General features: G+C 35.2%; 1 protein-coding gene across 20 annotated transcripts in view; it reads right to left on the bottom strand.

The window, feature by feature from the left end:
* METTL15 (methyltransferase like 15) overlaps positions 1-20,580 on the bottom strand; it is a 366,039-nt gene that overhangs the window by 177,965 nt on the left and 167,494 nt on the right. The gene's annotated exons all lie outside the window — the stretch shown is intronic.

Here is a 20,580-nt window from a genome sequence, read left to right as displayed (position 1 = left end):
AGTGAAAACAGGAAAAAAGGAGAGGAAAAATTAATATTTTCCACTCTAAGTCTACGTTGTATTGTGTGTGCATATATTTAAGGAACTAAGTTTCTTTAGAAAATTGTGGCATTTCAGCCATACTTTCCCATTTTATTTCCAACCATTCAACCAAGATTCACACTATTGTGTCAGAAACAGCTTTCATAACTCATAAGAGTAACTTGTGTCAAACACGGAGCAGATAAAGAGGTAGCCAAATTTTTGAAAAAAGAATGATTAAAAAAACTTCCCAACTTAGGTGAAAGACATTAACTCACTGATACAAGAAGTTCAGTGAACCCCAAATATGATGAACAAAAGAAAACTGCATCTAGGCACATCATAATCACACTATTACAAGCTAATCAGAAAAATCTTGAATACAACGAAGAAATACATTACATAAAGAAGAGCAAAGATATGATTAACAGTTATTTTCTCATTAGAACAATTGAAGCTATAAAGTACTAGAATAACATTCAAATTGTTAAGGAAAAATATCTGTCTTCCAAGAAGACTATCTAAAACTATTCTTCAGAATTAAAGTTCAAAGACATTTTTAAATGAATAAAAAAATGAGAGGATCCACTGCTAATATGTCTGTATTCAAGAAATGCAAAAGGAAATACTTCCATGTTGAAGTAAAATGACACCAGATGATAATTTGCATATACAGAAAAAAAAGAGATTATAGATACATCTTTATATATTAATTCTTCTCTTATTTTTTTTAAAATACAGGACTCTTTAAGTGAAATTATAACAATTTTTTACATTTATAAATACTTTAATATAGATAGCTATGTCCTGTATATGATAGGCAATAGTGTGAAGGATTAGAGTGGGTAAATGGAACCATACGCTTGCAAGATTCATGTTTTGCTAGAAGTTAAAGTTGCATATTGTGGTCCCTAGAGCAATCGATAAAAATAATGCAAAGAAATAAAGCTAATAATCTAACAGAGAATAAAAATAATACACAAAAATTGTTTAACACAAAAGACAGAAGAGAACAAGAAACAAAAATGAGGCAAAGAGAAGACAAATAGTAAAATGGCAGACAGTAAAACCAAATATATCAATAACTACATAAAGTATAAATGTACTCAACATCCCAATATAAATGCAGAGGTCATCAGATGGAAAAATAGTGAGACCTAACTGTACATTGTCTAGAGAAATGTACTCTAAATATAAAAACAAATAGAAGTGAAAGCAAGGAACAGGCTGTGGAAAGTTATGCCATGTACACAGAAGCATAAAGAAGAGAGGTCATTATATATTATTATATCATAATATATAATAATGATATTAATATTAGAAAAAACAAGTTTTTGAAAAAAGGGAGAATTCCTAGTCCCAAAGAGGAACATTTCCTATTGACAAAAATGTCAATACAGCAGAAAGATACAACTATAAGTGCATATGCACCAAATAACATAGTTCTCAAAATTTCAATGAAAGAGAGCATCTGTACAAAAGAAGATGAACTTCAATTCTTACTACACACTATACACAAAAAGCAATACAAAATGGACCACAGACCTAAGAGTAAATACTAAACATAAAATATATATCTGGCAAAACTCTCTTATCCAGAATATATAAGGAAATCTCACAACTTAATAAACAGAAGCTAAACCACCTATTTGAAAAAAAAGGGCAAAAATTTGGACAAACACTTCACAAAAAGATATACAAAAAGTCAGTAAACATGTAAAGACATTCATCATTATTAGCCATAAAAATGCACATTAAAACCACAATGAAATACCACTACACATCCACTAGATGCTACATCCTAGAAAGCAACAAACAATTGAAAATGACCCAAGAGGGGCGCCTGGGTGGCTCAGTAGGTTAAGCGGCCAACTTCAGCTCAGGTCATGATCTTGCAGTCCGTGAGTTTGAGCCCCGCGTCGGGCTCTGTGCTGACAGCTCAGAGCTTGGAGCCTGTTTCAGATTCTGTGTCTCCCTCTCTCTGATCCTCCCCCATTCATGCTCTGTCTCTCTCTGTCTCAAAAATAAATAAACGTTAAAAAAAAAAAAATAAAAAAAAAATGACCCAAGAAAGAAATAGATAATCTGAACAGAACTATTACAAGTGAAAGGATTAAACCAGTAATCAAAAGCAACCCACAAAGAAACGTCCAAGCCCAGAGATGGCTTCACTGCTGAATTGTGCCAAATATTAAAAGAATTAATAACAATACTTCACAAATGCTTCAAAAAAAATTGAAGAAAAGAGAACACTTCTCAAATTACTTTATGAGGCCAGTATTACTATGAAACTAAAACCAAAGGCATCACAAGAAAATTACAGATCAATATCTCTTATGAATATAAACATTAAAATCCTCAACAAAATATTAGCAAAGCAGCATATTAAAAGAATTATATGCCATGACCAAGCTGCATGGTCATGACCAAGGATAGCTCAACACATGGAAACTGACCAATGTAATACATCGTATTTATGGAATGAAGGAAAAAAAAACACATGATCATTTCAATTGATGCAGAAAAAGCATTTGAAAAATTTCAACACTCTTCCATGTTAAAAACACTCAAGAACTAGGAATAGAAGGAAAGTACCTCAACATAATGAAGCCCGTATATGAGAACCCAGACCTAACATTATACTTAATGGTGAAAGACTGAAAGTTTTTCTTCAACGATCATGAACCAGCAAGGATACCCCGTTGTTTTTTTTTACCACTTCTATTCAACACAGTACTGGAAGTTCTAATCAAGGAATCAAACAAGAAAAAGAAATAAAAGGCATCCAGATTGGTAAGGAAGAAGTAAAATTATCTGTTTACAGAGGACAGGATCTTCTATGTAGAAAACAATAAAGATCACACATATACACACCTTGTGAGAACTAACAAATGGATTCAGCAAAGCAGCAGTATATAAAATTAACATGCACAAATCAGTTATGTTTCTACACTTATTAATAAACAATCCAAAATGAATTTTTTTCACTAGGGTTAGTTTATTATTTTTTTAAATATGAAATTTATTGTCAAATTGGTTTCCATACAACACCCAGTGCTCATCCCAAAAGGTGCCCTCCTCAATACCCATCACCCACCCTCCCCTCCCTCCCACCCCCATCAACCCTCAGTTTGTTCTCAGTTTTTAAGAGTCTCTTATGTTTTGGCTCCCTCCCTCTCTAACCTTTTTTTTTTTTTCCTTCCCCTCCCCCATGGTCTTCTGTTAAGTTTCTCAGGATCCACATAGGAGTGAAAACATATGGTATCTGTCTTTCTCTGTATGACTTATTTCACTTAGCATAACACTCCAGTTCCATCCACGTTGCTACAAATGGCCATATTTCATTCTTTCTCATTGCCACGTAGTATTCCATTGTGTATATAAACAGAATTTCTTTATCCATTCATCAGTTGATGGGCATTTAGGCTCTTTCCATAATGTGGCTATTGTTGAAAGTGCTGCTATAAACATTGGGGTACAAGTGCCCCTATGCATAAGCACTCCTGTATCCCTTGGGTAAATTCTTAGCAGTGCTATTGCTGGGTCATAGGGTAGATCAAAAATTTGATTCCCAATAGCATCAAAAAGAATCAAACACTTAGGAATAAAGTTAAAAAAAAGAAATGTAAAATTTATGCTATGAGAGCTACAAACAATATTTTAAAAATTTGTTTAAGATGGCAATACTCCTTCCTCCAAATTGGTTTAAGATTCAATGCAATCTCTATCAGATCCCAGCTGACTCTTTTATATAAACTGACAAGCTAATTCTAAAATTCACATGGAATTCTAAGAGACCCAGAACAGTCAAAGTGATCCAGGGGTGGGGTGGGGGGATGAAAAAAAAAAAAAAAAAAGAGAATGAAGGAGGACTCACACTTAAGGATTTCAAAACTTTCTAAAAAGTAATGGTAACTAAGACAGTGCGGTACGACAGAGAAATCAAAAGAATATAATTGAAAATCCAGAAATAGACCCTTCTATCTATGAGCAACTGATTTTTGACAAGAGTGTCAAAGCCATTCAATAGGGAAAGAATGGTGTATTGAACGAACAGTGTTGGGACAACTGGATAGTCATATACTAAAAACTGGAGTTGGACCCTTAAGTTATATAGAAAAATTAACTCAAAATGGATCAAAGACATCAATGTAAGAGCAAAAATTAGAAAACTCTTAGAAGAAAAACACAGGGATAAATATTAATGACATTGAATTTAGCAAATAATTCTTAGATATGACACCCAAATCACACACACACACACACACACACACACAAAAGAAAATTGTACTTCATCAAAATTAAAAATTTTGTTCTTTAGGGGCACGTGGGTGTCTCAGTTGGTTAAGCAACTGACTCTGGATTTCGGTTCAGGTTATGATCTTTTGTGTCATGACTTTGAGCCACAGGTCAGGCTCTGCACTGACAGTGTGGAGCCTGCTTGGGATTCTCTCTCACTTTCTCTTTGCCCCTCTCCTGCTCGCCGTCTCTCTCACTCAAAATAAATAAATAAGCTTAAAAAAATTGTTCTTGAAAGGACACAATCAAGAAAATGAAAAGACAACCAAAAGAATGGGGAAAAAGCTGCATATCATATAACTGATTAGAGATTTGTATCTAGGATATGTAAAAGAAGAAAATTACGAAGTGATGCATGTATGTTAGTATTTACATTTTAAATATGCACATCAAAAGAGACAAGCCCCACCTAGTTTTCAAGAATAGGGTTAAATAAAAAGTGTTGATTTAATAAATCAATGAATATAATTTTATTTAGACCTACTCCATTGGTATACAAATTATATTAAAGTATAATGTTCAATGCATTTATACAGAAATTTTCTATTTAAATTTTTGTTTAATCATGTCTTAAAATTTTTGTTCCTAGAGAGTATTATCCCAGAGAGATGTAATCCTTCCAGTCCAGATTTTCTATGGATGAATATCTGAGAGTATGGCTGCAATCCTGGCACTTGAGTTTCCTTGGCATGCTTCTTACAGCAAAGTAAATTATACAAGGCTGGTACCTTGGTACACATTTTAGTAACCTGCAGGTCCAGAAGTACATTAAGACACACCTGATTAAGCTTCTTGGGGAACTGGATCAAAGAATGAAAGAAATAGTATCTTACTTGTACCAGGGAGCTGAGAACCTGGCTGTCAACAGTTAACCAAATCAGTGTTATGGGTTCACTCTTTCCTCTACCAAAACTACTCTGATGAAAGGCTCTTAGAAGATGTTAGATGTTAGGAAATTTATCTTCTAACAACAGGTCTCTCAGAAACAAACTATCAAAGACAAAGCTGAAGAGGGAGATCACCTCTTTTCTATTTGCTATTCAATCTCCCTGCTTTCCACAGAATGAGTTTTGGTCACTGGGAAATGTATTTTAAAACATTTGAATATCTGAACAAATATGCAACTCTTCATATTTTAGAGCATGAATTTAGAGGATGCTTCAGGAAGGGTATATTCCTAAAGACTTGCATGATTCAAACCTTGCATAGTTCAACACTAATTTTCTCAAAGAAGAAATGTAATATAGAATACATTTTAATTTACATGTATTTTGATGTAAAATAGGAGGTTAACATCCATGGAGCACATGAAGCAACAAATAACGTAGCATTTAAAAAAATGTTTTTTCTTAACATTATCTCTAGTATTTTGTAGAAATAAAAGGATGGCTCAAAAGGTTAATTCCCTAGCTTTCCTGGTTCTTATCACATTTCAAGGATATATATATTCGAGGATGTTGTTCTAACAGCACTGAATTAGTCAGACCTGGCTATATGTTAACTAATTTGATGAAATAACACAATGGCAGAGAGGTTAAAAATATTTGCTTGATATTGTCAATGAATGTATTTTTAAAAACTAATGAAAATAGAAAATGCTAAAATCATAACTCAAATCACCATGCAAATTCTAATATAAACAACAGCATTGGTTCATTTGACATAAAGTATGGTAGGCATTTCCATTTACCAGCTAAATGGTACCTTCCCATGGCTGAATTATCATTTATAATTCATTCAGCCAGCTAGCTGTGAAATTATGAGATCCCTAATTATTTTAAATGAAGGGATCTGTTTTTATTTCAAAGTATTTCACATGAGAATTTATTCATATTTTATATTATACAACCTCACGTTTATATAATTAATACATTAAACATATGCATACTGCATACGAATCTGCAGCTGAAAAATTAACACCACTGTGATCAGACAAGTTTTCTTTAGAGGGTCTAATTAGGCCTTGCCAATGTCATATAATAGAGAGAGAAAATAAGAGCTTTCATTTTATTTAGGAATGGTCTTAAAGATAATAGGAGAACTCCAATCCATGAAAAGCTTTTCTTCCAGGGCTTTCTTATTTTGCTTAGAAAATCCTAAACTAGACTCTGTGAAATGGGTTTCCTGGGCAGGATTTCCAGGTGTGGTCCGGTGACCTCCTCAAGTCCCATCTTTATGGGAAGATAAAGAACTGCAATGGGCAAACGATGTGTTCCGTGGAGTTTTCTGGTGCTGCTCTGGGGATCAGAAGTACATATGCTGCCTTATTTTAGAGAAGTTCAATTTCTAGGACTACCCTTCCTTTATAAACTGGCACTTCTGTGTCTGTCATTTATAGGAAGAAAGGCTGACGATGCAGATTGTATAAAATGAAATTAAAAAGAAAAAACCAGAATTTAAACAGTCAGTAATGGAAATTAAAATAGTAAAAACAAAACATCAACTGGCAATGGTACACATAGACAAGAAGAAAAGACAATCCTACTATCAAGGATTAAGCAAAGATTTTTGGTCTGAATTAGCAAGTTTAAAGACAATCAGTAAATGTCCTGTGCCTGTAAGGTAACAAAAATGGACTTGCTTGTGAAAGTCACTGGCCAGAGAGTAAGAGCCAGAGTTCTCCTAGGTAAGCAGAGACTATGTGGGAACATCTGCTGGACTCTAAATTAGGTCAGAGAAAGAAAAATATTAAAATGAGACCTGGTTCTTGCCCCTGAGGAACTCACTGTTTTGCAAGACGTCTTCCTTCTCCCACCTCCTTCTCATCGCTCATATCCTATTATCAGAAATAGAAACAGGTCTCTGCTCTTCCCTCTATCCTGAGCTTAGTCACAGATCTTAGATGGCTAATTCATTTGATTAAGGTATACAGTAGGTAAGACAGAAAATATTGACTCAATCACAAATTTGGTCCTTTGATTTGGTGCTTAGAGAAAATCTCTTTTGTGTTTTCTAGTCCATCAATGGACTTAGTTAACACCAGGCCAATGTGAATGAGTTCTAAGTGGGCAGAGGTGTGCTTACTCCTAGTGGAGCACTTGTCACACTCTACTGTGATTACTAGGTTACTTGTGTCTCAGTACTTTGACACTGAATAGGAGCTGTTTCATGTTCATTCTTCATATTCCTCATACTTAACAGAGAAGGTTGTGATTCTTAACCTTGACTGTACATCAATCACCTGTGGAGCCTTTGAAAAAAAAAGACGCCTGGCCCCAGTCCAGACCTATGGAATCAGTTTCAGGGGTTTATTACATGGGAATCACTACTTTAAAAAAGCTTCACAGAGGATTTTGATTGCAGAACTACTATAGTAAACACTCAGTAAATGTTTATTGAAAAGATAATAAATAGATAATGAATGGAAAAAATAAATGGATAAGTGAAGAGTATAACATTCAATCATATAAATGAACGACTAAATGAAGGGCATATTTTTAGTCACAGAAAACATTATGAACTGAATTTTCAAATAATGTTGTGAAATGCCCTACTTTTTGGCCAAATGTGAATATGGGTAACAAATTATGATTTTAATGGGACAACTGAACTCTCAAATTTGCTAGTTATTTCATTATCTCAATATAATTATTCCTATGTATTTAATGATATTTGATAATGGCTGGGAATGAATGTCCTTAATGAATCAACTATTTGCACATGCAACAGAGCACCTGCAAATAATTTTAACCTCAGGAAATGCAAACTTGCAAGCCTTTATTAACTGAAAGTAACCAATGTGCAAGGTGAACGTTTTTCCATATTTCTTTTACAGAATAAAATAAGACATGAGAATGATCTTCAATGATATCAACCCCAAATTTTTTCCACAAAGATTAGTGCACAATACTGTTGATATTTTTTGTAAGCTTTTATTTCACTTAACACTTATGAAATCCTTAACCATGAGTTTCTCAATTCTTCAAAATAGCAGAACTGCTTTCCTCCGAATACTTTTTTTTTCATGTTTTGAGGTTTTTTATATCCTTCTAATACTTTATGATTGCAAAATTATGCTAGTAAATCTGACTACAAAAGGGAATTAAAAGTTAACATACATTTAACAGCAAGATGTTTTCGAGTTAAGTACACTTTTAACAACGTATAGTTAAAAGTAAATGTACATTAAATCCACTATGCGGTAACAAGGTGTAATTTCAATTCAATTTTACATTATTTGATACTTACCTCTCACACAGTAATTTGGGAAAATTTCTGACATACGAGATTGACCCTAGCTGTTCAAGAAAACTGTTGAGTTCTGCCTCATTAGAGGTACTCGCTTCTCACATTCCAAATCAAGTTTGTTGTTGCAAGATTTTTAAAGTTCCTGACAGTCTCATATGGTTACTCTTCCCTTTCTCTCATATCAGCAATTTTTGACAGCTCTATATCCGAATTGTATCCAGAACCTCACCATTTCTCACCAGTTCCACTATCACACTAGTCCAAGCCATCATCTTTTCCACACAGCCACCAGGTCAATCCCTTTTTTTCTTTTTTTGGGAGAGAGAGAAAGAGAGAGAGAGAGAAGGGAGGGAGGGAGGGAGGGAGGGAGGGAAAGAGAGAAGGAAGGTACGCAGTGAGGGAGAGGGGCAGAGGAAGAGAATCTTAAGCAGGCTCCATGCTCAGCATGGAGCTCAGCTCACACAACCCTGGGATCATGACCTGAGCTGAAAGCAAGAGCCCTACCCTTAACCAACCAAGTCACCCAGGCACCTCAGACCACTTCTTTTCATATAAAAATTAGATCATGTGATTATACTATTCAACACCTTTAGTGTCTTTCTATCACGTGATTATAAACTGAAGGGTCGCCTGGCTGGCTCAGTCAGTTAAGCAGTGGACTCCTGATTTTGGCTCAGGTCATGATCTCAGAGTCTCGAGATCCAGCCCCGTGTCAAGCTCTGTGCTGAGCGTGGAACTTGCTTAAGATTCTCTCTCTCTTTCTCACTTTCTCTTCCCCTATCCCTTGATTGTGCTCTCTCTTTCTCTCTGTTCCCCTCTCCCCTGTTCGTGCTCTCTCTCTCAAAAAAGAAAAGATTTTATTTATTTATTTATTTATTTATTTATTTATTTATTTATTTTATTTATTTATTTATTTATTTATTTTTATTTATTTTTTTGGGGACAGAGAGAGACAGAGCATGAACGGGGGAGGGGCAGAGAGAGAGGGAGACACAGAATCGGAAACAGGCTCCAGGCTCTGAGCCATCAGCCCAGAGCCTGACGCGGGGCTCGAACTCACGGACCGCGAGATCGTGACCTGGCTGAAGTCGGACGCTTAACCGACTGCGCCACCCAGGCGCCCCAAAAAAGAAAAGATTTTAAAAAAGAAAGAAAAACTGAAGTTCTTACCTTGGTCAAGTGTCTCTGTGCCATATGCAACCACTGCTACCTACCACTCCCATTTCTTTGACCTCACCTTCCTAACCTTGAGCTCTGTACTCTTAACTGAACCATGGCATTTTCCTTCCTGGGACCTTTGACTTCCCTCACATACCTGGATGGCTTATTCGCTACTTCATTCAGGTCTATTCTTAAGTATCACAGAATTAGACAGCCTTTGACCACAGTTATGAAAAGTAGTATCCTGCCACTAAAGTCCCTTATATTGTTTAATTTTTTTCCTAATATCTTATCAGGAACAAATATTCACTTGTTTACCACCTGTCTTCCTCCGCTAGATTATGTACTCAGTGAAAACAGAGAACTGTTTGTTCACTGCCATAAACCCTTTGCACCAAGAAGAGTTGGTGGATTTAACGAATGATTTCATTTGTACTTTAAAATTATAAACATAATTATTATTTAAAAAACAAACAAAAACATATCATTAGTTGTACATGAAGTAAAACATTAATGTCATTACTCCTTAAATCCCACCCCAAGAAACAACTGAGAGGTATACTTTATAATTTTTTTCCTGATAAACACATATGATATTGTATATGTAAATGTATCTATGCATATAAATATATTTGTAAGAAGGAAGTGCACAGTAAACTGCAACTTGCTTTGTTTACTTATCATACTTTAAAAAATAATTTCAGTTGTAGAGATGAATGTAATTCATTTTGCTTGTTCATATAACAAATGGGTGTAGTGTGAACCACAGTACCAGAATACCATGGGAATTAAGACAGAGGCAGTCTCTACTCTGGTGGCACTCAAGTTGCCATCACAGCAGTAACATTTAGGATTGTCTCTATTTTTGCTATCACAAAAATATTGCAGTAAACATGTGAATTACACATTTTAAATTTCTGCATGGTAGAAAACTCCACAAAGTAAAAAGACAGCCACATTGTGGGAAAAAAAAAAATATTTGTAGCTATTTGAACCTATGATAGTCATCTATAGGATTAGAGTTTTTAGGTCAAAAGCTATTTACGTCCATTTAAACTTGAATCAATGCTTCTAAATTCACTCTCAATAGATTGTACCAATTTATTTCCATCAATAGCACATGAGTCCATCCCCCATATCTCCACTAGTACTAAAACTAGCTATCTTTTAAACCGTAACTAGTCTACTATACTGAGCAAATAATAGTTTATAGTTGTTTTAATTTACATTTCTTTGGCAATTAGTAGAATTGGGCATCCTACCAAATCTAATGGCCATTTGATTTCAGCTATGAATTGACTGAGCAAATCCTTTGTCCATGTTCTTATTCTGAGGTTGCTTTTTTTCTTTATTGATTTAAGAGAGCTGTTTATAAAATAAGGATATTAAACTGTTTGTCTTATATATAGTTGCAGATATGTTTCCTGGATTGTGACTATCTTTTTACTTTGTGGAGTTTTTCTGCCATACAGCCATTAAAACAGTATATAGACTTTTTTTTCATATTTTTTTAGATTTTATCAAGTTTAAAAAGTCTTTCCCCATATCAACATTATGTAGTTACAATCAACTGTATGTTCTCTGGTATATTTCTAGTTTTATTTCCTATATTTAAATATTTAATCCACAGAAGATTTAATTTTAGTATGGTATGAGGCAGGGATCTAACTTCATTTTTTGAAAATTACATAGCCAATTATCCCATTACATGGTACATTAATTCCCTACTCATTTGAAGTACCACTTTGATCATATACTACATTAAAAAATTTTAATGTTTATTCATTTTTTGAGACACAGAGAAACAGAGCATAAGCGGGGGTGGGGCAGAGAGAGAGGGAGACACAGAATCTGAAGCAGGCTCCAGGCTCTGAGCTGTCAGCACAGAGCCCTATGTGGGGTCTGAACCCATGAACTGTGAGATCATGACCTCAGGTGAAGTCGGATGCTTAACCAACTGAGCCACCCAGGTACCCCTAGTTTTTTTTTTTTTAAGTTTATTTATTTACTATTTGAGAGGGACAGAGACAGTGCCAATGGGGGAGGGGCAGAGAGAGAGGGAGGGAGAGAGAGAATCCCAAGCAGGCTCCATGCTGCCAGTGCAGGGACTGGCTCGGGACTCAAACTCACGAACCCGTGAGATCATTACCTGAGCCAAAGTTAAGAGTTGGACACTGAGCCATACAGGCGCCCTCTCACATATCTTAATTATGTCATTAAATCCCTATAATAATTCTAAGGGAAAGGCAGATATTCGTATTTCCATTTAAAGGTGAAAAACTGAGGGTTAAAGGCCTCTTCCCAAGTTCACAGAGCTCAAATGGAAATCTGGGTCTTTTTAACATGAAGCCTATCCCTACACCTGTTCTTCCTATGAGACCGAATGAAGTCGACTCCTCCTGAAGAGAGGTCTAACATTTCTGACTAGTCCATCTGATAAACACACTCTGGGAAGGCCAGTTTTGTTTCGTTAAAAAAAAAAAAAAATCATTTCATTATATAGGTTTGTTATGTTAATTTTTCAGTTTCTTGTGGATGTTCTTGAGTTTTCTTGTCTTTACGTGTGCTCAAAACAAGGCAACAATTTTAAGATGGTACATTCACCAAACCACCTCATCTCCTTTTTCCTGATTAGAATTTAAGGAAGTTAAGATGAAATCACATGGCTTAGAGTGATTTGCAGAAGCTCTGATTCCATGTCTAGTGTTTTATTTCAGGGAGAAAATGAGTGTGGAATCTTTAAGCCTGAATAGCCTTTTACTGAGAGATGTTGTAATGGAACCCAAATCACTTTGCATCAAGTTGCAAGAGTTTGGCTTTCTCTACACTTTTCCCTTGGGGAGATGTGCATTGTTAGGCCTCAAGACGGCACATCTGGTGAAGGCAGCGAGTGCCCTGGTCTCTTACCCTGGGAACGGTAATGAATACCTTTGGCTTTTGTCCTTTTCGTTCTATTGAAAATAACATATTGTTAGCTCAGGTTATTAGACTGTACATTTGCCTCTCTTCTTCATCAGCTTTCTTGATAGTGGGTTTAAAAAAGAAACTCCTGTCATTATCAAAAGACTTTTGGGCAGGTACTGATTACATGTTTTTGATTAAGAATCTAGACTCATCCAATGCAGTACACACTGGGGCCTTTCCTGACTCACTTGCTAGGAAAGGAGCCCTTTATAGTTGTTTTTATGCTCCAAAAATTAGTGCTTAATATTCTCTTGCTAAGCAAAATGAGGGGACAAGCTTGTGTAAAATTAGAAATAAAGGGTTCTGGTGGCTAAAGTCTTGGGAAATTAAACCCAGCTCTAAACCTTTTTCTTTAAAGCTTCTTGAGAAATATTGAAAGAGAAGAATGAAAGATTTTCTATACATTTTATATTATGCATTTCTTGTAAATACAGTTTCAGCAATGACAGGGCAGTGATCCTTCCTCTTGTTCTGTCTAGAATGCCCTTCTCCTTCTTCTTACAGTTTATGTCTACTCATCCATAATGCTAAGGTGGCATCTTCTCCAGGAAGCTTTTGCAATGACCTTTTTATACATATTTCAACAAACTATTGCCATTCTACATTATTGGTCTATTAACATCTACTAGCCTGTAAAAGGTCCAAAGATCTTGTACTATCTTCATTTATATCCTCAGTCCCAGGTCTCAGTCCCAGGGCTAAGGCCTGGTGCACAGTAAGTGGTGAAGGGATAAAATCCACTAAATATGAGACACTCCTCCAGTCCCAAAGATCAAGATGCACCATAAATGGTATTCTAAATGTGGACATTCCTGAAAGCGCTGAAATCTTTGTAAGATTTTGTGTGTATGTACAGTTTTATGTGGAGATAATCCAGGGTTTCTACTGAATTCTGAAATGCATCAGGGACCCCAAAGTAGGTAAATTCCTGGTAAAAAGAGTTGGCTGAGTTGTCAGCTTACAATTTACCGCCTTTAGTGACACCACCAAAAAAGCCTCTGCCTTCACGTAGTTTGGTTTTGCATTTTTAACTCCAGGAGTACCACCACTTAGCATCATCAGAGGCACGGATTGAGAACCCCCTTCATGCATGACAGCAGAAGCTGGAAACTGCACCAGTGAATACTCAGTTTTCTGCTGACTAACAAGGGATTTCATATTAAAAGTAAGAGAAAACCTTGCTTAGTAACAGTCTGCACTACATATAATAATAGAACACAATTTGTATGGGGAAGCTGTAAGATAGATTTCATTCATAAAAAACACCATGCTTCTGGCTAGATAAATGACTTGAAGTCCCAGAGAGAAATTATCATTTTTAGTTCTGGGATACCCTTATGCTACTTACACTTTTTAAAATTTAATACATTCACATGTTCAAATGTATTGAGATTTTTAAGCTTGTGAATGAAATTAGCAACGTGCTGTGGCTGTCAACGTGATGCATTGCAATTCCCCCTGAGTGGTAGGGTTTAAAAATTAAATCAGCTCTTGCACCTGTTTGCCGGCATTCGTCTGTTGAATTTCCATCACATTTAATAAGTCTCTGTGACGCAACTCGTGTCCTTTTGCCTGGACTCCTATAATACAGTGTTAAATTCTCACCCATTTGAAATTCAAGTAATATTACAAATTTCAAACTGTTAATTAAAATCTGTGAACTTGAATGGTTCTGGATAAAATTGGCTTTACTCAGTGAGGTTCTTTTTAAACTTCTTCATCGTCTCATCTAATCCCCAACTCCTACAGGTTAAGTCTGATGACAACATGATCTCACTACGGGTGGTTGAGGCTTACAAATCCTCATACAATAGGGGAAAAAAATCAAGTTATAGGCTTGAGCAAAAAAGATAAAGAGGAACATTACCTGCTGAGCTGAAATAAAAAACATGGCTTAGAATTAAAGAAAAGGACTGATATTTTTCATATATAATTTTTAAATAAAACATATAACACTATATAATATTATATACTATAATGTAGTATAGTACTATAATTCTATAGTATCTAAGTCTTAAAATGTTGAGGGTAGATGGCATATCTCAAAGTGAATCATGACTCCTTTTACTTATTTAGGTGGTCAATATTAAATTTAATTATTGAATCTTTAAGAAGGAATTGAGGCCTATTTGCCAAATACTGTAAACACAAAGCAGAAGAAGGTTCTAGCATATTTAAGACCCATAATAAGATACTTTATTTGAACCATTACTTTATTTGAACAGGGCAGTGCAGTACTGCCCTCTGAGCTGGGACATTTGCACTTCCCAGCACTGGGAGATAGTAACAAGAAAAGGTATGTAACTGTGCTTTTTTGTGAGATGAGCACATACTCAGACCTGATCCTTGGGATCCAAGGTAAGGTGCCTGCCCTCCTGTAGCATACTTAACCTGCAGTGGAACACTGATCAGATGTTTACAATGATCTTTAAAAAAATGTTTATTACTTCCACTGAAGCATAAGCTTGCAGAAGGCAGGGACTGCGTGTTACTCTCAGAAAGTAGGGAGTTTGCATTATCATAATTTTTCTCATAACACGCTTGTTGAAAGACTAACAGACTATCTGATTGAATTGAAGAATAGATGATTAATATCTCCAAGGGCCAATAGCATATGGATTTTAATTAAATCACAGGTTATAAGTAACTTTTTTCTACCACATCTAAATTCACTACTGAACTGCACTCTTCCATCTTTTATTTTTCTGCCTGTTCTATTCTACTACCTTGGTCTAGGAGCAGTGCTTTGAATAATGTCCAGTAAAGTCTTTTGGTTTTGGATGTGTATCCATTTTGAAAAATAATGTTTCAAAGGCAAAAGTCATATATGTCATTAACCTCATTAGGGAATTTAGACTAGAAAGAAAGTACACCTCTCCTCTCTAAAAATCTCTTAAATATGCACAAAAAACTATTATAGTTTTTAATAATAACCTTCACTAAGATGTATGCCAAATATTTAATAATAAGGATGTGATTAAATAAATTCTAATATTTCTTACTGATACACAGTATAGTGGCATCAAAGGTAGCATGATAAGATACCAAGTGAATAAAATTTCAAAATTATATAAATTCAATCATTTCAACTAAATGATGTGAGAATAAATAAAGGTAAAGAGATAAAGAAAATATGTAAAATTATAATCATGTTATGGTGGTAGAGTGGTGTTACAAGCTTCTAAAAGTTTTCACTTGAATTTCTTAACAATGTTGTATATATGACCAACAAATGAAAATGCTTATATAATACAGAAAATCATGGATTTTACATATTTTTACATATATTTATAAAGTAGATTCTGTCAACAACTAGATAAGGTAAATTCTTTTTACTGACTAGCTTTACCAAGTGGCTATCATATGTCTACCATTAGGGTAGGTAGTTTTACATTCTAATTTCTAATCATCATGGCCATCTTATAAGTTAGGAACCATTATCCCCATTTTAGACAGGATTAGAGTGGTTATATAACTTGTCTAAGTTCACACAGCTAGTAAACAGCAGGGCTGAAATCTGAATCCTGGTTTTTGTATAATTCCAAAGTTAATTTCTTTTTCAATTACTCAGTAACACAATAGAATGCAGTGACATAAACCCATAAATAATGCAAGGGTGATGAGACATTAAAAAAAGACTAATAAGGAAAAATGGGTAAGCAATATAGCAATACAGCATGTTGGCTTGATGATTTGAGTCTGTCATCAAAGTCCATTTCCATCTAAAGAGTACAGAGATAAATCAACAGCTTATAAATTGTACCTGTTAGATTACCTTTCTCAGCTTCAACTTTTGAGACAAATATCTGAAGCACACAAGACTCTAAATTAAGGCCTTCTAGTAGATTTTACATAAATGTTAATATTTTTGTTTGTTTGTTTTTTTAAGGAAGGAAATGTAGTGCTTTCAACATCGTTGCAATGTATGCTGTGTCTAAAACAGCTCATTGAATATTAGGCAACAGAAATCTCCATTCAATAATAATTTATGTTACTATTAATAACAATCCACTTTCCCTTTTCAAAATCCATAGACCTTTTTGTGTGAGGTCTAACTTGTCACCTGGCTAATGAGATGCTGATGTACCCTGAATGAATTGGCAGCCAGCCCATCCTTAGAGTTCTTTAACGTGAGGAAGAAAAACTAGGTAGAAGGGTAAAGTGACAGCAGAGAATAATGTTTTCAACAAAAAAGGGGTGCTTTCCCCAGTCTTAGGCTTTTCGCACACTGCTTCTCAAGGTTTAGGTTCCCAGTGCCTTGACTGCAACACTGCTGCATGTTGACATCTTAACCATTCCTTTAAAGAGTAAGACAGTTGTTGCTTGTATAGAAAGTCTTTCCTTTCCTGGTGAATTCGTTACAAAAAAATTTTTATAGTATTTGCTCTATTCACTCAAGTGCATTCGCTCATTCAATTATCCACTCACTCACTCATTCATTTTTTATGTGCCCATGCAACAAAAGTTGAAAAATAAATAGATTATCTACTAGAAGTGGATCTCTTTTGGGCATTTAAAATACATCGTTGGGGCACCTGGGTGGCTCAGTCCGTTGAGCGTCCGACTTCGGCTCAGGTCATGATCTCACAGTTTGTGAGTTCGAGCCCCGCATCAGGCTCTGTGTTGACCGCTTGCTCAGAGCCTGGAGGCTGCTTCAGATTCTGTGTCTCCTTCTCTCTCTGCCCCTCCCCCGCTCACTCTTTGTCTCACTCTGCTTGTCAAAAATAAATAAATGTAAAAACATTTTTTTAAATACATTGTCTGATTTAGTAATCCAAGAATCTTGTAAGGTAGTTATCATTACCCATATTTTGCAGATGAAACAACAGAATCAGAGAAGGTAATAAATGCCCAAATTTACAAAGATAGGAAATGACACAGCCGGCTCAAATCTACCTGACTCAATAGTTCTTGCTTTCGTTAATCCAGTTTGTTAACTTCTTCAACATATCCTCTAACAGATGGGTGCTGAGGCTATTCAGGAAAATGAGATGTAGTCACTCTATCTTTGAGCTCACAAAGTATATAAGGGAGACAAAGTATAATGGAGCAAATGTTCATCAGATATATAAACAGCAGATAAACAGGAGATATATAAATATATTGAAAAAGTAAGCAACTTCAGGAGGAGGGTAAAAAGGAAAGTGCAGGAAGGATCCAAAGTAATGATATATAAGCCTAGTCTTAAAAGAAGTTGAGATTTTGTAGAGTACGTAGGGGCAAGAGAAAACATGAAGAAGGACACATCCTGCAGAGGAAGATCATACACAAAAGGATGGAAGTGAGAAAGCAGAAAGTGAGTTCTGGGAGCCTAAATGGTGAGCAGTTTGGTGTAGATATGGAGGGCTGTGGTGGGGAGTGGCAGTGAAGAAATTAGGTTAAAAAGACAGGCAGAAGCCAGATCATGAAGGACCTTGTTTTTCATGTGAAGGTGTTTAAATTTTGTCTTACAGATGATAGGAACCTATTAAGAATTTTATGGAGAGGTGTGATATTATGAGGCTTCTATTTATAAACATAACTCTGTAAGTATATTTTATAAATATGACTCTGGTAGAGTTTGAGGAGGTTGGGAGAGACAGAAGATAGAGTCCAGTTAAAAGATTAAGGTAGTAATTTTGGCAAAGATGATAAACATTTACAATAAAACAATGACAGTGGAAACCTGGGGTTGAGGAAAATAGAAGGATTTAAGAGACATTTAGGAGGCAGAACTGAAAAGTTCTAGTGATAAACCTTTATACTTCAACTCAAGGTTGATTTGCAGGTTTTGATTTGGGCTTTTGGGTAAATGTAGTTAGGTGCATTGGAAACTGGGTAAATGTAGTTAGGTGCATTGGAAATAGACAAAGAGGAAGGGTCAGTGGCACTCAGCAAGGTAAGATTTGGAACAGTGAACTTTATATGCTTGTAGGATACGTTGACTGATATGTTCAGAAAGTTGGGCAAATATTGGTCTAAAATTCAGAAGAAAGATTTCAGCTGCAGATGGGAATACAGATGATGTCAGATCTGTGGAAATGGATGTAGATGTCCAGCATCATATTTATTGTGAGAAAAGACCCAAGGACTGAAACCCCAGTAAATATCAACATTAAAGGCACAAGCAGAGGAAGAGAAATTAGTACTAAAAAATACAATCAGAGAGGTAGGAGGGAGATAAAAGGGAGATTATGTCATCATAAACATCAGTGGAGAAGGGGAAGGTAGTTAAAAGACAGAGAGTGGCAAAATATTCTGCTTCATTTTAGAATTATTTGTTTAGATGTCTAATACTCCATTATCCATTAGAGTTTAAACTTCTTCTTATGAACATATAACAAGGATGGGATATATATATATATATATATATATATATAGAGAGAGAGAGAGAGAGAGAGTAAGAGAGAGAGAGAGAGAGAGAGAGAGAGAGAGAGAGAGATGTAGATAGATATGGATGGATATATATATATATATATATATATATATATATATATATATACACACACACATATATATGTATGTGTGTGTATATATATATATATATATTACTGAAAAACAAAGAAAGTAGAAAAAGGGAAGTCATCAAAAGGAAATAATCAAGAGATGTTAGAATTAAAACAGCAGTGCTTGTCCTGGTTTATTCATATTTCAATGTTTTAGAAGAAAAGGTTGGTCAAGTACCAGAGTGACACAGCTTAACAGATACACAAAATTGATGCTAACAATTATCAAGATTATGCTAAAAAATGTCACATAACATAAATAGAGGAATGAGAATTAAGCTTGAGAATAAATACATCAGGAATGAAGAGCCAATGGAAGTTTTTGAACAAGTAAATTAAATGATTAGTAAACTGTAATGTCTTAGGGGATCGGTTGAAATAATAAAAAATAAACATGAAATAGTAAAAAATTGAGAGTGAAGTAACATTTAAGAGAAGAGAAAATATTAGTGATGAAATAGGATACAGAAGGGCCCCAGTACTTTGATTTATGTTTAGTTTCTTTGTATTGAAAACTCTACTCCCAGACTTGTCCCTTGGCTACTTATTCTTTAAGTCTTTGCTTAAAGGCCTCCATAAAACCCCTAACTTTCTATGTCTCTTTACTATACTTTCTCATGACTTTTTTTTTCTTAACATTTATACAATTTATAATTCTCTCTTTGAGGGATTATTTGCTTATTGCCTGCCGTCCCCAACCCCCCCCCCCCACACACACACACTGAGGCACAAAAAGATTAAGTAACTTGTTAAAAATCACACATCCCTTAAGTAGCAAAACCAGGATATGAATGCAGTTCTGTCTTACTTGAAAGCCTATATTCTTCCTGCTATACCACACTGCCACAAGGAAAATAAAAGATAGACAAATGCTATGATAGTTTAAATCAAAGACTCTATCCAACTCAGGAGATCAGAGATGCAATCATGAAAAAATGGCATTTATGCTGGGTCTTAAGAGTGTAGATGTTTTCAACCAGTGGAAATGTTTTCAACCAGTAGAGATAGAAGGAGAATTTTGTTGTTTTGTTTATTTGTTGTTGTTTTTCCAGGTAGAGGATATAGCATGATCAAAGATATAAGCAAGGAAAGTACAAGTCATGTTTGGGGAAAAAGGACAGAACAATTAGGTAAGAATATAGGAGGATGATGAGAGAGAAGCATGAAAACTATGGCTCAGGCCAGAGAATGGACCCAAATATGGCAAACTTATGGGATAAAATGCAGCAGCAATGAAGAGCTAATGAAAGTTTTTGAACAAGTAAATTCAATGATTAGTAAAACTGTAATGCCTTAGGGGATTGGTTGGATGTTAATGAATAGAGCAAAACCCACTCCAATTAAGATAACAAAATAATAAAGGATATGTAGGGGTCACAAAAAGCCAACTATAGGAGATACCATTAGACTTTATGGGAATTGGAAACCTATCCAACAAGCATTCTTTCCACACTTGTGTTTG

Source organism: Prionailurus viverrinus, chromosome D1 (genome assembly GCF_022837055.1).
Source record: "Prionailurus viverrinus isolate Anna chromosome D1, UM_Priviv_1.0, whole genome shotgun sequence".
Taxonomy (NCBI): domain Eukaryota; kingdom Metazoa; phylum Chordata; class Mammalia; order Carnivora; family Felidae; genus Prionailurus; species Prionailurus viverrinus.
Note: the sequence above shows the minus strand (reverse complement) of the source record. Positions and strands in the feature narration are given on the sequence as shown.